The 15331-nt window shown below is 41.2% G+C and overlaps 1 pseudogene; it reads right to left on the reverse strand.

The window, feature by feature from the left end:
• Positions 1 to 631: 631 nt before the first annotated feature.
• LOC100978030 (serine-threonine kinase receptor-associated protein-like) lies at positions 632 to 1882 on the reverse strand (annotated as a pseudogene).
• Between the last annotated feature and the right edge of the window lie 13449 nt (positions 1883 to 15331).

The following is a 15331-nucleotide window of genomic DNA, read 5'->3' on the forward strand; positions in this document are numbered from 1 at the left end:
GTTTTATATCCTTATCTATGTGATATCATTAGCTAATTCAGGTGATTGTTATGAAATTAAGTGAGATTACATCCATAGAAAGGGATATTAAAATACTGTCACTATTTTTAAAATGTGTATATTTTTACCATTTTCTCCCTGTGACAGAAATTCTGCTGCCAGAGAGGTATGACTCTTTGGGATAAGGTGCTGTTCTCTTGGTGACCTTGTTAAAAAGCAAATGTCTTTGAAAAAAAGTAACATGGGATTTGTGAGTGATCAATCAATAGATTTCTTTCCCCCAGTAAATGGAGATTTTTTTTTTGTTTTAGAGGCATTTCATTTAGACAACTAAAAAAAATTAAATGTTCAGAAGCAGTGTACAATGAAAGAGAAATCAAACCAGTTACTTTATCATGTATTCCCTCTTTTTTACAACTAAAGCAAACAAACAAAGGCATTCTGCTTTAAGGAAAAAAGTCAGAAAAATAAGCCAATATATTTTTCTTCTCCATAATAACATAAACAGCTACAAGAACCCTAACTGTAATAAGAGAAATTGGATGTTGGCTTGTATATATTCATTGAAAAGATAACAGGCCACTGTACTACAAGAGGATAACTCTACCTCTCTTCATCTGATACTCTTGAGTTTTCACTTACAGGTAACACCAAGTTAGTTGTTCCAGCGCTGGAGCTAATTCATTTTCCCCATTATTTACTGCTTTTTCTGCCTTAAGCAGAGAGTAACTCTGGAAGGCTGATGCTTTTCTCTGCTTGCTCGTTTTAGTCCATAAGTTGGATACTAACTGCGGCATATGATTGGCCCTCAGGCCTTAACATCAGGAGTTGAAGAATAGATGCAATCTGAGTTCTCTGAAACAATTTCTTCTAGCTCCTCTTCTGTTGTCTCTGGAAAGCCAATCTTTGGCTTTGCTAGCTCACCACTCTCTTCTTCAGGAAGCACACATTTCCAAAGGCCGTATGTTTTTCCTACCACAGTTTGCCCTAGTCTCAATGTTCTATCTTCAGAACCACTGGCATAGAGTTCTCCATCACGACTAAATCTCACACAGTGAATAGGACCAAAGTATCCCTTGTAGGATTCGAATTCTTCTCCATGGTTAAAATACTTATAAAGTTTAAAATCTTCACCACCTGCAACAAGAAATTCTTTCTCAGGATGAAGAGATGCAGAATTGATGGTTGCAGGAGCTTCAAAGGATGTAATTGGGTCCAAACTTACTGCACTATGAAAAGCAATAGATAGTCCACAAGTTATAACCAAAATCTCTCCCTCAGGAATGTATTTTGTACTACTAACAGACATATTAAAATTTAGAGATTTCACTTCTGTCATAGTAGCATGATCCCAAAGTCGAGAAGTTTTGTCATCAGCAGAAAGAATCTGTTTATCCTCACTGCACCATAGGAGCCTTTTTTTATACCAGAAGTGTGACCACTAATTTCCTTAGGTCTTGCTTTGGGTTTGTTCAAGTCATACATGTGTCACAGTTTATCCTGTCCCTTGGTTAACAAATAATTACTATCCTGCATGAAATACACAGTCTTGACAATGTATTTATGAGCCAAGGTCATCAATTCATCTCCTAAGACAGCATCCCACACTTTGGCTGTGAAATCTGCAGCTGCTGTTGCTGCTTTGGTGGCATTCAGTGTTGCACCCCAAACAGCACCTTTATGACCCCAAAATGTTCCAATCCGGTCTCCTGTATCTCCCTGGTGTAGCATAGGTTTACCATCTTTGTAAGCGCTGGTTAAGAAATACCCATAAGGCGTGATGCCACTGAAGGCCAAATCAACCATGGGCCACTTGTGGCCAAAGTAGGCGAGCAGCGTCTGTCTCATTGCCATGGTGTCAGTGAACCCAGCGACCAGACTGGCGAGCTGAGTGTTGTCGTTCTCTTTTCTCTCTTCTGCTGCAGCACCTTGGGCTCCTCCAGGCCCCCGCTCTGACACTAGGGCTGGGCTGCAAAACAGGAAAAGGAGGATAATCTGGTGGCACTGAGGTTAGGAAGGGGTGACGGAGGGGTCAGGGAGTCTGAGATGAGCAAGTAACAGTCGACCAGGGAGGGAAAGGGAGAAACTGAATATTTTAAAGTACTGCGGGAACAGGGATGCCAGAGAAAAAAGGATTTGGGAGAAACAGGACTCTATCCTTAAAGAACAAAAATGCGCTCAGAAGTCTGATCACAGGGAGAAGGGGGCCCTCATGGCAGGGAGACCCATTGCTTAGAGTCTGATATTTGAGTTAAGTCTCTATCTCCCACTGAACAGTAAGTTCTTGTTTCCTGTTTGCCAATATTTTCCCACAGATTATTATAGCGCTTGGTGTACAATAGTTGCTCAATGAATGTTTGTAGAATAAAAGCTGCATTTTGCTGGCTTCACCCTTTTGCCCAGGGTCAGCCATCAATCACCTGACTAACGCAGGCTTCGGGGCCACTTCTCCTGTATACACTCCCTTCCCTGACCTCTGGCTTCCTGAATCACCAGAAGCCGCGAACAGAGGTGTATGTGGTATGGCCCCGTCTGGAGACAGGTCAATCCCTCATCCTCATCTAAGACTTCCTGGAGTCTGAATAGGCACTGATTCCAAGCGTGACATGCAGTTGTAGGTGAAGTTCCTGAGTCAGGCGCCTGGCCTAGAAGAAAAAGCAACATTGCCATCAGAGGCCGAGAAGCCAGTGGACTCCCATCTCTCTGGCCTGACCCCATGAACCCAGGCACAGGACTCCTCAGTGTTTCAGGTTTCAGTTTTTATAACTACACCTTCTCTGATCAGTTTTATGATACTTCTGTATGAAACTACATTAAATACTACAGCTCTTGTGTGATTAGAGGGCAGATAGATAGAGGCTCAGAAAAGTAACAAAACAACAAAAAACCAAACCAACCAACCAAACATAGTTTGTCCAGTAACCAAGAGACTGAAGTCAGGGGCCAAGAAAATCAGAAAGTGTCAAATTATTGAAGTCTCAAATTGGCTTTCACCTAATTAAAATAGCAGCTGAAATTTCGCTTTTTATACAGGGCTTTGACAACAGATTTTTCTTAAGAGTGTTGGGCCGGGCGCGGTGGCTCACGCCTGTAATCCCAGCACTTTGGAAGGCCGAGGCGGGCGGATCACTAGGTCAGGAGATTGAGACCATCCTGGCTAACATGGTGAAACCCCATTTCCACTAAAAATACAAAAAATTAGCCGGGCATAGTGGCGGGCGCCTGTAGTCCCAGCTACTCGGGAGGCTGAGGCAGGAGAATGGCGTGAACCTGGGAGGCGGAGCTTGCAGTGAGCCGAGATTGCGCCACTGCACTCCAGCCTGGGCGACAGAGCCAGACTCCGTCTCAAAAAAAAAAAAAAAAAAAAAAAAAAAAAAAAAAAAAGAATGTTGGGTGCCTGATCCTCAGAGCATGCTGAAACACCCTCTCTGGGTTTTGCTGACACAAATGCAAAGGCTACCAATGCTAGGCCTTTGAAAGGGAGTGGAAGGCACTGGCCCCCAAATGGTAAAGTTGGTGAGACTTATCTTTCAGAAAAATTCCCCCTTGTTGATGTTTTATCCTTTGATCCAATATTATTATTCTTCCTTTTTTCCTCTCTAGAAATAAACTATTTACTCACTATTTACCTCCTTTACCTAAGGCATGCTTGTGTTTTTTAAAGCTAATATTTAATTGGAAAAGGAATCACTTGGGGTGCAGTGGGAATTTTGTCATATCAAGGTGGTCTTCCTGGACTCTCTCAAACCCTCCAAAGAAGCAATCACCTAATTCACATATGAGCAATGACAGGATGGCCAGGGGAGATTATGAAATTTTCAACATTTATGAAGGAGAGTGGATATTCCTTGAAATGAATGTTTGTTGAGCACAGCAGAGATGAACTAAGACTGTGGGGGAAGCTTGATCGCAGTACTCAACCAAACCTAGAGCCCAGGGCTGCAGAAATCCACGAGGAAGAGTCCTCATGCCATGGGGTGAGCTGTCTATACCTGGGCAATGGCATTTTAGAATCAAGGGGCTGATTGATACTAAACTGAAACAATTCTTCAGTCTAGACAAGGTAAGAAAGCAGGCCAAAATGTGCTTTCAGAATTACAGGCATTATCAGAAATATATTTCAAGAAGGTTTTTCCTCCTATAACACTGATATTATAACATGTTTTTTTGGGAAGTGTCACTTTGGTTGGAAGGGGTTCCTAAACCAATTTCTGAATCTCTTTCCGTACTGGCTTTAGTTCTGATGCACACAGAGCCTCCCTCAGCTTTTGGGCAGAGTCCATTTGAGACACATCATAGGATCGGGGTCTCCATGTCTTTAGCTCCTGTTCTCACTAAAGTAGGTGACAGTGAAGCCGAGTGTGAAAACGGCAACATAACTCCTATTTATCAAGCACAGACTACATGCCAGGCACACTGCTAAGTATCTTGTATATATTATCTTTTTTGCAGGTTTATTGACATGTTATTGATGTACAATAGATTACATATGTTCAACACGTACAATTTGATGATTTTACATATGTATATACCAATGAAACCATCACCACAATCAAAAATGAACATATCAATCACCCCAAAGGTTTTCTGATGACCCTTTTTGATCCTTCCCTTTCACCTCTCCCTGACCCATACCCTCAACCTCAGACAACCACTCACATGCTTTCTGTCACTATGGGCTGTATTTTCTAAATTTTTATATGATTGGAATCATGCAGTATGGCCCCTTTTTCATCTGACTTCTTCACTCAGCATTATTTTGAGATTTATTCATGCTATTACGTATAATAAAAATAGTTCATTCCTTTATATTGGTAAGTATTTCATTGTATGGTTTTCCCACGGTTTGTTTTTCCAATCACCAACTGACAAACATTTGAATCATTTCCAGATTTAGAGCACATTAATTAAGCAGGTTTTAAAACTGAGGTAATTTGTCTCCTTTAATCCCTAGAATGAAGTTCCAGAAAACACACTTTCTGAAAATAGCCAGGAGTCCAGAAGTCAAATTGAACCTTCTTCAAAAGACCAACCTCTTTCTATTAGCAGTCCAGGGATCCAGATGCTTGCAAATGTCCAGTGCAGGCCCATCTCAGACACTCCTCACAACAGAGGGGTACTGATGGCTGAGTAGACGGTGCCTGGGGAAGGCTGAGCCCAAGGCACAGAAGCAGGCAGAGTCCAGTTCCCTGTTTCTCCAGCATCCTTAGGTACAAGCGCACCATCTTGCCCCAGTGTTGGAATTCTTCAGAATCAGAGTTGCATCCAGGTCTCTTCTCATTAAAGCACTTCTAATTCCTTCACTCAGCCCCAGCACAGGAAGGCGGGACTAGAGGAGGTTCTGGAGTAAGTCATCTAGTAGGCATGGGCAATAGAGGGATGATGCCAGTGGGAGGTAGGGGGAATGGGAGGCAAAGCTCCATACTGGAACTGCTGCCAAAGAGCATGGCGGCAGAGGCCTCTTCTCTGGCAGTGATCCCAGGTGCTGGTGGCGCAGGATGCTTTCACAGCAGTATTCAGGGCACCACGACACTCCAAAGGTTCAGCTTAGTGGACATAACACCCTCCATGGCCTGACCTACAATGATTGGCTCATGGCTTTTAGTTTTCACACAGTCACACCTCAGGGTAAGCCAGCTCTGCACTAGGATGCACTGCTTTGTCTGCAGCCTCACAGACCTGAACTGCACTCTCATGTCCTGTGCCTCAGTGCTGGCTGGGCCTTGGTCCTATTACATCTTGAACTCAAGGTAATACATCAGTGGCCAGGATTCACACTCAGAACCACCTTGAAAGTCTGTGCTGTTACCACCATGTCGCAGAGGTAGAAGTAGATGTCTGTATAAACAACCTTTGGGTAGCAGGTGGTCAGTTAGGCAGGAAAAATAGTTCTGCTACGTTATATGTATCAGGAGTATATTGACAGGAACATGTGTGTTGGGAATATATATGTCAGGAACAGCATGAAGAAAGAAAGGCTTTGACAGTTCTGAGCAAGCTACATCACACATCTTGCTAAAGTTTTTGCTATATGGAATTGGTCATTCTAGAGATGTCAGTTACCAAGCACAAGAATTGCAAAGAACAAGGTTGGCAATGGAAACCCTTCCTAAGGCAGAGAACTATGTGTTTAAGAACAGGGGCTCAGCAGCAGATGCCTAAGCTACACAGGCTAGGGCAAGCCACTGCCCTCTTGCGTCTGTTTTCTCATCTACAAAATATGAAAAATAACTGAATTTTCTTCAACACTTGTGAAGATGCAATGTGATGACAAATGTTGAGAGTTTAACACTGTGCCTATTTTGTGGTAAGAGCTCTGCTCTTACTCTGATAAGGGTATTCTCCTGCCTTCACACTTCAGACAGAAAAGCCACCCTCAGCAGCTTTCCGGGGACTGCAGAGGGTCAAAATGACCCCCTCTGTGGATTCCCAGAGTTTTCCAAAGAGGAGGGCAACCAGAAGTCAGCTCTGCTCAGAACTGCTCCAGTGAGATATTGGCATGTGGATGAAGGCTTATTTGCTTAAATCTACAGGGAAAGATATGAAGGATTAATCTGAGCTCCTGGAAATTCTCTTTATAAGAATATTTATACTATACCCAGAACAAGGTTTTTCTTTGCCCATGTGAATAGAGATTGCTCTATTAACGTTGAGAAATCCACAAGGCAAATTTAATATAAAGTGAGGATCTCTTTGTGCTTGTTTTCCGAGAGTGAAATATTCCTCAGTTGCAGGCTTAACTCCCTGGGATATTCACAGTAAACATCCACACACCTTGCCCCACATGCACTTACACACATACCACCTAGATTACTAGATTTGCTAGAAGACTTCTGAAATATTCTCCAGAGAAAGAACCCAGATTTGAGTCCTTAGGACAGGGGTTCTCCTTTCACCGATAACAGGTGAAAATTTTAATACTCCTTTCTTACCCTCTCCCTTGTGCTACCCTGTTTGGTGAAAATGTAAATTAGTACAACTTCCATGGAAAACAGTATGGATATTTCTCAAAGAACCATTCAATCTAGCAGTCCCAGTACTGGGTATCTACCCATATGAAAAGAAATCATTATATCCAAAAAATACCTGCACTTGCATGTTTACCACAGCACTATTCACAATAGCAAAGATATGGAATCAACCTAAGTGTCCATCAATGGATGATTGGATGTAGAAAATGTGAGATATATAGATATGTGTGTGTGTGTGTATATATATATGTGTATATATATGCACTATGGAATACTACTCAGCCATAAAAAAGAATGAAATCATGTCTTTTGCAGCAACATGGATGGAACTGGAGGCCATTATCGTAAGTGAAACAATTAAGACACAGAAAGACAAATACCACATGTTCTCATTTATAAGTGGGATCCAAATAATGTGTACACATGGACATAGAGAGTAGAAAAACAGATACTGGAGATTTGGAAGGGTGGGAGTGTGAGAGGGAGGTGAAGGATGAAAAATTACTTAATGGATACAATATACACTATTCAGATGTTGGTTACTCCAGAAGTCCAGACTTCACCACCATGCAACATATCCACATAACAAAATGGCACTTGTATCCCCGAAGTCTAATATATATATATATACATTTTTTTTTTTTGAGACGGAGTCTCGCTCTGTCGCCCAAGCTGGAGTGCAGTGGCGTGATCTCGGCTCACTGCAAGCTCCGGTCTCCCGGGTTCACACCATTCTCCTGCCTCAGCCTCCCACGTAGCTGGGACTACAGGCGCCCGCCACCATGCCCGGATAATTTTTTGTATTTTTTAGTAGAGACGGGGTTTCACTGTGTTAGCCAGGATGGTCTCGATCTTCTGACCTCGTGATCCGCCCGTCTCGGCCTCCCAAGGTGCTGGGACTACAGGCGTGAGCCACTGAGCCCGGCATATATATAAATATATATTTTTGAATGACCTACCAAGTCACTCAGACCTCAGCAAAAGATAGAAATTGCTGCCCTTAGTGATACAATCAGATCTCATTCACATTAATATTGCTGGTCTTTCTTCATATTTTTGGGCAAGGGAGAGAGGGCCTCATCGTTATGTTTCTGACAACTAATCACTTTCTGTGCCCTCTGCCAGCTTGGTTACAATCAGCTTCCTCTGGCAGCCCATCTGGAAGTGAGTTCAATCGTCTGTATGTGGGTGAGTGTATGTATACGTACTCTATTTCCTTTTATTAACATAGGGACCATTTCTCACCTTGTTTTCTAGCTTTGCAGCCAAACTGAGTACAGGGCTCTTATTGATTTTTGTGGCCTGGAGTTGGGTTTCTTTCAATGAAAATGAAACTTAGTCAGATCAGTCCCATGGAGCATGGAGCAAGCAGAGAAATGAGCCATAAATTCAGGTGTACCCAAGTACGGGCTGCAGTTGGATTTTGTTCTTTCTTTGAGTGCAGGCCAAATGTTGCAGTTGGGCTTACACTGGCTGTACAGGGCAGATTTGTGGAGCTTTTACTATGAAACATACTTTCCATTATTCACCCTACTCACATGAGTTCTGCTAGAAAAAAGAATTCTCACTGTGGATTTGAGTTTACTAGTTCTGAGGCCAGTAAATTTGAAGTGGAGAGGCATGAAAAGGGGGAGGTTTTCTACTCTATCCCCATGTGTTTATCATTGCTGAGCACTTACGTGTTAGGGAAGGAAGAAATGTTCTTATACTGGATTAAACTTCGCAAATAGCATTATTGTTCTGTAGACCAATAGGGTTTTATTTTTTAAAGTCAATGAAATTGACAACTTTTGGAAAGGATTTGAACTGTATTTCTGCTACTTCTGTTAGACAAACACAGCTGAATGACTTCTTAACTCTTTTGTTGGAGTGTTGGACTTGGTACCTTTATTAAAGGCCACTGGATTGAATTGTTATATTCCAGGGATGGGGTTTGACCTAATGGAATATCCATATCTATGCAGGGTGAGTGGATTTCTTATTTAGAATGAAACAACCAGCCAGCCAACTCCTGAAGTTGAGAACATGACTTTGGCTCTTCTCTTAACTTCCAAAGGGATTAAATTCCATAAAACCTTTTAACCTCAGAGTTTCACATGTTGAAAAGAGCGGAGCCTGCAGGGGTCGCTCATTCCAAGTATCTTTCTTTTAATTATTTTTTTGATGATATGAAAAGACTGCTGACTGATTGTTTGCTGTTTTTAAACAAAACTTCTGTGAAGAGAGTCAAGGTAGAATTTCCTCTTTGTATTTTGTTTGCTTCCTTTCTTTCCACTTCTCTTTGCTCATCTTGCCAAAACTAACGTTTCTCTATGGCTTTGGTATGCTTTATCCTGTAGCAGGACTTTTGATCTCTAAAGATTTAAAGTTTGGAATAAGCATTGGTGGCCTTGAGTTTGCAAAAATCTTTCTTAATCTCCTTAATGTCTTGCTTTTTTGAACATGCCATTGCCCAGTAATGTGGCTTCCCTTATGTAAGTCCAATTAATCAGTTCAACACAGTATTGGAAAAATATCCGGTAAATTTGGAACCATATAGCTAGGCTGAAATAAGCTTTTAAGAAGTCATGAATTCACTGTAAGTGACTCTCAGAACTTTGCCTATAGAACTGGCTTAGGAAACCAGATGGGGCCCTGAATCAAGGAGAGAGTATCTCTCATTCTTAATTCTAGTTGCTATTGATTTAGCAACTCTTAAGGAAGCATGGTAATCTTTCCTTTTCCCCAATTTGTTGTTCATTCTCCTTCAGAGGAAAGGTCGTTCTCATTTGTTGGTTATTGTGGAGCAACTTAAGCACAAAACCAGTAAGACCAATGCTTATAGCTAATCTCCATGTGGCCAGCACCTGTGTTCTCTTTCGACACCTGGGCTCATCTGTGCAACCACCTGCAAATCCTGACCACTAATCATGAAGTGAGTTAAGTGTGTTGATAAACCAAGCAGATTCACTTCACTCCTGGAAACCTACTGTATTAGTCCGTTTTCATGCTGCTGATAGAGACATACCTGAGATTGGGCAATTTACAAAAGAGGTTTAATTGGACTTACAGTTCCACGTGGCTGAGGAGGCCTCACAATCATGGCAGAAGGCAAAGAAGAGCAAGTCACATCTTACATAGATGCCAGCAGGCAAAAAGAGAGAGAGCTTGTGCAGGGAAACTCTCCCTTATATAATCATCAGATCTTGTGAGACTTATTCACTATCAGGAGAATAGCACAGGAAAGACCTGCCCTCTGTGATTCAATTGCCTCCCACCGGGTCCCTCCCACAACACCTGGGAATTCAAGATGAGATTTGGGTGGGGACACAGCCAACCCATATCACCTACCATCAAGGAAAACTACGCTGTTTGAAAGTCTTTGACAGGTTATTTTGAATTTATATTAAGGATTATATTTTTCTTAAGAATCTTGTGAAAAGTTTTTAAAAGTACAGTTGTAGGAAAACAGGGCCTACTTGATAACATATAAGGGTTAGGTCACTTTTTAAAAGACATAAAGCAGTTTACTTTTGCTGAAGTAGCAAGGTCTATAGTTCCTGAAATCCTACAATTCCCTTATTCTGATAAGACTGGGTATTTAATGGTCAAGATTCTGAGTTGCCAACAACAGAATCCATTCTGATTAGTTTAATCAGGAAGGGGGTTTATTCAAGAATATTAGGTAGATCACAGAAAATCAAGGAGGGGCAGACAGTAGGCTGTGAGCCATTCAGGAACAATCGTGGACACACAACAGGAGGTTCTTGAGCAAATTTTCCTTTGCCACTATTGCTTTGTATCAATGAGGAAACCAGGATGGATACCAGCAGCTTCTCCCTATTCTGATCTTGAAGATCTAGAGGCCTCCATCGTCATATCAATTTCTCTCCATGCAGCCAATTCCTCGGGTTGCTAATTTCCAAAATCTAAGACTATCATGGGTAGATCTGATTGGTGGAATCTAGGTTACCCTAGCTACAAAAGAGTTTCGGTGTGGAAGATTTCTAGCTTCTACCTTGGGAAGGTGCAACTTATCATATGGGATATTACTAAAAGGTAGAGAAGATATCATTAAAATTTAAACCATTTATGCTTCAAAGAATACCATCAAGAAAATGAAAAGACAACTCACAGAATGGAGAAAAGCTTTGAAAATCATATATATGATAAGAGGCTTGCATTTCTTGCCTATAAAGGAATCTTACAACTCAATAACGAAAAGAAAAATAACTGAATTAAAAATAAGCAAAAGATCAGAATATACATTTCTCCAAAAAAGATATACAAATGGTCAATAACACATGAAAGATGCTTAACATCATTAGCCATTAGGGAAATGCAAATCAAAACTGCATTGAGATACCATTATGAATCCACTAGGATGGCTATAATAAAAAAGACAGATAACAGCAAGTGTTGGTGAAGATGTGGAAAAAGTGGAACTCTCATGAATTGCTGGAAATGTAATATGGTGCAGCCACTTTGGACAACAATCTGGCAGTTCTGCAAAAGGTGAAGCATAGAGTTACCCAGCAATTGCACTCCTAGATATATAGTCAAGAGAACTGAAAATGTAAGTCCACACAAAATCTTTTACATCAATATTCATAGCAACATTCTTCAAAATAGCTAAAAAATGTAAACAATCCAAATGTCCCTCAGCTAACTAATGGATCAACAAAATGTGTATATCTACACAATGGAAGATTATTTGGTCATAAAAGGAATGAAGTACTGATGTATGCTACAATATAGGTGAACCTGGAAAACATTATGGTAGGTAAAAGAAGCCCATCACAATGGATCAGATATTGTATGATTTCATTTCTATGAAATGTATTCTTTTTCTAGGGCTGCCACAACAAAGTACCATAGACTTGATGGCTTAAACAACAGACACGGATTTTCTCACAGTTCTGGAGGCTAGAAATCTGAGATCAAGACACCAGCAGGGTTGGCTTCATTCTGAAGCTGCTCTTCGTGGCTTGGGGATCCCGTCTTCTCCCTGTGTCTTCACATGGTCTTCTCTCTGTGCCTGTGCCATAATCTCTTCTTTTAAGGAACCAATTGTATTGGAATAGAGCCCACTTTGGTGACCTCATTATTACTTAATTACCACTTTCAAGACCCTGTTTTCAAATACAAATAGAACCACAACATATGAATATCAGGGGGACACAATTCAGCCTTTAACAGTCTATAATAGGAAAATATATAGAGACAGAAGATTAATGAACAGATGGTTGTCGTATTAGTCCATTTTCACGCTGCTGACAAAGACATACCTGAGACTGGGCCATTTACAAAAGAAAGAGGTTTAATTGGACTCAGTTCCACGTAGCTGGGGAGGCCTCACAATCATGATGGAAGGGAAGGAGGAGCAAGTCACATCTTATGTGGATGACAGCAGGCAAAAAGAGAGAGCTTGTGCAGAGAAACTCCCATTTTTAAAACCATCAGTTCTCATGAGACTTATTCACTATCATGAGAACAGCATGGGAAACACCTGCCCCCATGATTCAGTCACCTCCCACCGGGTCCCTCCCACAGCATGTTGGGAGTCAAGATGAGATTTGGGTGGGGACACAGCCAAACCACATCAGTTGCCTAGGGCTGGACAGTGGTGGGAGGTTTGGGAGATGATGGTTAATGGGTCCAAGATTTCCTTTTGGGGGCAAAAACTGGAAGCATTCCCTTTGAAAACTGGCACAAGACAGGGATGCCCTCTCTCACCGCTCCTATTCAACATAGTGTTGGAAGTTCTGGCCAGGGAAATTAGGCAGGAGAAGGAAATAAAGGGTATTCAATTAGGAAAAGAGGAAGTCAAATTGTCCCTGTTTGCAGATGACATGATTGTATATTTAGAAAACCCCATCGTCTCAGCCCAAAATCTCCTTAAGCTGATAAGCAACTTCAGCAAAATCTCAGGATACAAAATCAATGTACAAAAATCACAAGCATTCTTATACACCAATAACAGACAAACAGAGAGCCAAATCATGAGGGAACTCCCATTCACAATTGCTTCAAAGAGAATAAAATACCTGGGAATCCAACTTACAAGGGATGTGAAGGACCTCTTCGAGGAGAACTACAAACCACTGCTCAATAAAATAAAAGAGGACACAAACAAATGGAAGAACATTCCATGCTCATGCGTAGGAAGAATCAATATCGTGAAAATAGCCATACTGCCCAAGGTAATTTATAGATTCAATGCCATCCCCATCAAGCTACCAATGACTTTCTTCACAGAATTGGAAGAAACTACTTTAAAGTTCGTATGGAACCAAAAAAGAGCCTGTGTCGCCAAGTCAATCCTAAGCCAAAAGAACAAAGCTGGAGGCACCATACTGCCTGACTTCAAATTATACTACAAGGCTACAGTAACCAAAACAGCATGGTACTGGTACCAAAGCAGAGATATAGATCAATGGAACAGAACAGAGCCATCAGAAATGATGCCGCATATCTACAACCATCTGATCTTTGACAAACCTGAGAAAAACAAGCAATGGGGAAAAGATTCCCTATTTAATAAATGGTGCTGGGAAAACTGGCTAGCCATATGTAGAAAGCTGAAACTGGATCCCTTCCTTACACCTTATACAAAAATTAATTCAAGATGGATTAAAGACTTACATGTTAGACCTAAAACCATAATAACCCTAGAAGAAAACCTAGGCAATACCATTCAGGACATAGGCATGGGCAAGGACTTCATGTCTAAAACACCAAAAGCAATGGCAACAAAAGCCAAAATTGACAAATGGGATCTAATTAAACTAAAGAGCTTCTGCACAGCAAAAGAAACCACCATCAGGGTGAACAGGCAACCTACCAAATGGGAGAAAATTTTCGCAACCTACTCATCTGACAAAGGGCTAATACCGAGAATCTACAATGAACTCAAACAAATTTACAAGAAAAAACAAACAACCCCATCAAAAAGTGGGTAAAGGACATGAACAGACACTTCTCAAAAGAAGACATTTATGCAGCCAAAAGACATATGAAAAAATGCTCATCATCACTGGCCATCAGAGAAAAGCAAATCAAAACCACAATGAGACACCATCTCACACCAGTTAGAATGGCGATCATTAAAAAGTCAGGAAACAACAGGTGCTGGAGAGGATGTGGAGAAATAAGAACACTTTTACATTGTTGGTGGGACTGTAAACTAGTTCAACCATTGTGGAAGTCAGTGTGGTTGATTCCTCAGGGATCTAGAACCAGAAATACCTTTTCACCCAGCCATCCCATTACTGGGTATATACCCAAAGGATTATAAATCATGCTGCTATAAAGACACATGCACACGTATGTTTATTGCGGCACTATTCACAATAGCAAAGACTTGGAACCAACCCAAATGTCCAACAACGATAGACTGGATTAAGAAAATGTGGCACATATACACCATGGAATACTATGCAGCCATATAACTGATGAGTTCATGTCCTTTGTAGGGACATGGATGAAACTGGAAACCATCATTCTCAGCAAACTATTGCAAGGTCAAAAAACCAAACACCGCATGCTCTCACTCATAGGTGGGAATTGAACAATGAGAACACATGGACACAGGAAGGGGAACATCACAATCCGGGGCCTGTTGTGGGGTCAGGGGAAGGAGGAAGGATAGCATTAGGAGATACACCTAATGTTAAATGACGAGTTAATGGGTGCAGCACACCAACATGGCACATGTATACATATGTAACAAACCTGCACATTGTGCACATGTACCCTAAAACTTAAAGTGTAATAAAAAAAAAAAGATTTCCTTTTGGGATAATGAAAATATTGATTGACATAATGGTTGCAAAATTTTGTGAATATACTAAAAGCCATTGCATTGTACACTTTATATGGGTGAATTGTGTGGTATGTGAATTACATCTCAATAAAGCTGTTACACAAAAGAAAAAGATGAGGGAGTTCAGAGATATTAGGTGGCCACAAATAATCAGTGTCTATTACACTACCTTCAGCTGAGAAATTAAGAACAAGCTAGGAAATAACACCCCATGGTCTCCTGGACTAGGCCGAAGTGTCCCCTTTCCTCAGCCTAATTCTAAATCAACTTGACATGCCCAGTGGGAACACTGGCATTGCTGCTCTTTTGCCACAATGCCAATGTCCTTCTGGAATCTTTGGGAACAAGGGAACTGGCTGTGACCAATGTCATCCCTTTGATGTCCAGGATGCATGTGGCCACCCTGGTAAGCACCCCTTTCCTTAGCCAAAGCTCTGAGTGCATCCCTGAGGACCTATATATGGTAGAGGAGGGAAAGAGGCTCTCAGAGACATAGTTTTTTCAGTCCTGGAATATTTGTATTTTCCAGTTAAGTGGGCATTCATTAGCCACAAAA

This window comes from Pan paniscus, chromosome 12 (assembly GCF_029289425.2).
Source record: "Pan paniscus chromosome 12, NHGRI_mPanPan1-v2.0_pri, whole genome shotgun sequence".
NCBI classification, from domain to species: domain Eukaryota; kingdom Metazoa; phylum Chordata; class Mammalia; order Primates; family Hominidae; genus Pan; species Pan paniscus.